This window comes from Leopardus geoffroyi, chromosome A2, assembly GCF_018350155.1.
Source record: "Leopardus geoffroyi isolate Oge1 chromosome A2, O.geoffroyi_Oge1_pat1.0, whole genome shotgun sequence".
NCBI classification, from domain to species: domain Eukaryota; kingdom Metazoa; phylum Chordata; class Mammalia; order Carnivora; family Felidae; genus Leopardus; species Leopardus geoffroyi.
The window spans coordinates 133,486,227-133,489,026 of record NC_059331.1 but is presented as its reverse complement, the minus strand read 5'-3'; the positions used below and the strand labels follow the sequence as shown (position 1 = coordinate 133,489,026).

At 34.9% G+C, this 2,800-nt stretch overlaps 1 protein-coding gene across 1 annotated transcript in view; it reads right to left on the bottom strand.

The window, feature by feature from the left end:
* Positions 1-425: 425 nt before the first annotated feature.
* The window catches only part of FOXP2 (forkhead box P2), a 566,087-nt gene continuing 563,712 nt past the window's right edge, over positions 426-2,800 (bottom strand). The window contains exon 20 of the mRNA XM_045495376.1: positions 426-2,800. This exon is cut by the window's right edge and continues 1,650 nt beyond it. The gene's annotated coding sequence lies outside the window, so the exon portion shown is untranslated.

The following is a 2,800-nucleotide window of genomic DNA, read 5'->3' as shown; positions in this document are numbered from 1 at the left end:
AATCCACGGCCATGACTAATAGTTGGAGCCAAAAAAAAAAAAAAAAAACCAAAAACAAACAAACAAACAAACAAACAAAACATGGATGAAGTAGAGTCATAAAGTTAAAAGAGTAATCCTGTTTTCCTTTTTTTTAATGTTCAGAATTTATGATGTCAAATTCTATTAGAATAAAAACATGAAAACATGAGATGATTGTGCGAGGAAGCCAATTTTGAACCTGAAGCTAGTTTTTAAACAGAATGTATTTGACGAGCAGCCCCAACTTTTATTGACTAAATTCGAGTACGGTTTGGTTTATGAATCCCCAATTCCTAAAGAAACGATTTGAAACAAATTGTGGGACATGTGTACACAAATTTACGAGTTGGCTCTGGCAGGGAAGAATGGTCTCTCCGAAAGAATAAAATCCTAGGGGTTATAAATGGGTCAAAAAGAATTAGATTTTTTATTTATACTTCAGAAATGTAATCAAGTGAATGAAATGGTTTCATATACATTTTTACATCCAACAGCAGTGACACACTGTTCATACATTAATTCTATAGGAAAATGTACATCCTTTTTTTTTTTTTTTTTTTTTTTTTTTTTTTTTTTGCTAAGATTTGCCAAGTGTTCGTGGACAAAACACCTTTCATTGCGACCTGAAGTAGTGGAATAACAAGGGTAAGCCGTGTTCCTTTCAATAGCTTTATGGCATTAATAAAGCTATTGTCCAAATGCGTGTTAATATTGGCATGTGCAGGATGAAGTCTCACAAATTCTTCAAAACGTGAATGCCCAATTTGAGAACTTTACAAAACAGTGTAATGGATTTTGCGACTGAATCTGCCCAGGGACATTAAAGTCCAGGATGGTTTATTTTAAGTGTACTTCTGTAGCTCTATTCCTAGCTGACTACTCTTCGATTCCCTAATCACAAAGAAATGCATTCTTATGAAGTTAAGCAGCTGTAGACACAGAATGCTGATGACATTTTCTCCATATCTGAGTTATCTAAAGAAAACCCAGGTAGTGGTAATTCTACCAAATACTTGTAACATTCACATGAAATTTTAATTGATTTTCAAACAGTACAACTGTGCCATGAATCCAACCACATAGAATATAAGCCTTAAGCCCACTAGGTTTAAGCAATTGTGTCTTTGTAGACTAAAACTATGTAAAATAAAATCTGATAACTCCCTGGTGTTAGAGGTAGACAGTTTTCTTTCAAATCCTAGGTTTGGTCCTTTATTTTATTCAGCAGTGAAAGCCATGAATACAGAACGAATAACAGCTGTTACAATTCTCAACCATGACTTCTAATGTCAGAGAATTCAAAGTATGAACATAGTACACAGTAATGAAAAGTATCAAAAATTAGTTTACCTCAAAAAAGATAAATAAAACAGGTATATTCCACCAATACATAAACAGATGTTTGTGCTACAGTTAAAATTTGCTGTATACAAAAGATCATAGTCCCCATAATCAGCTTATGATAGAAGCAAGAATACATGAGCCATTTAAATTGTCAGACATTATGCTTTATAAGGTATGCACAGAAGTTCAAGCAATAAATACATACATCAGTTCAAAGCCTTACAATAGCTACGCAAAGCAGATGCAGAAAAGCAGATTTGCTATTACTAGCAAGCAATGATATAAGAGTAAAAATTCATGAAATGCAGTAAAGCAACATTTTTCTTAGAAAAAGTCTGGTCATTTATGGGTCCACCAACATTTTTACATAATATGCACAATTATCAAAATACAGACCAAGCATTTCAGAAAACTCCAAAAAACCTAAAATCTATTTTCAAAGCAATTGCAGTTTGGGAGGTTCTTCTGGTATAATGTGCAAGCAGCTATTTTTTAAAATCGTATTCATATAAAACCCATGCAAAACTCTACAGGTATATGCATTCTGTGGCTGAGACTTCCTTTCAAAAGTTTTGTAACTGAGGTATGCATACTTTAGCATCGTAGTCTTAGGCCACCCTCCTGATGGTACAGCTCTCAGTTCCTTTCAGTCCATCAAAGCCTTTTGAACATGCACCTGAAAGACCCATTTTCCCTTCACATAATCCTTACAGTAGGATCCTAGATGACTGAAAACCATCCTTCACGATACCAATCTTTCTTTTGATATCGTATTGGAAACTTCCCGTCCGTTGATCATGACCCAAAGACAAACATAATGAAAAGTAGCAGTTACTGTGACGTTCTCACGTTTCATGCAATCTGCCGTAATTGTTCTAATTTTTTTTTCTTTTTTTTTCTTTTTTTTTTCTTTTTTTTTTGCAGAGGTAGAAGCTTTCAGAAAGCCTTTTGGGTATGTGGGAAAACCCTTTTGAAAGCCGTTATGTCCTTTTATTTGGTGTGATAGATGACTGGGTATCTCTCTAACTCTATTTGCTGACTTCAGCAAAGAATAAATGATGAGCTTAGTTTGCAAGAACCGGCTCCATCACATGGAACTGGTACGTATGTTAAGCTCTAGCAGCCACCTTCTGTCAAAACTGTTTGTAAAGCAATAACCATAATCAGGTTATGAGGTCCCTTGGTTGGGGGAAAAAGTATTATCAAGACTTGGCACAGCACATGAAAAGCAACACGTAAAGTTTCTAGGTTTTAAGCAAACGTCTGACTATGCTATTTTCAACTACACCATAACGCATTATCATAGTTTTGGGGTTTGGAGTTGTCGAGAAAACCAGCATTCCAACAATTTGGCCTGTGCAAGTCTTTGAAAGGGAGTGTATTGTTAGTGTTAATATCCCGTATAAGCAGAGGCAGAATTATATGTAACTTTGGT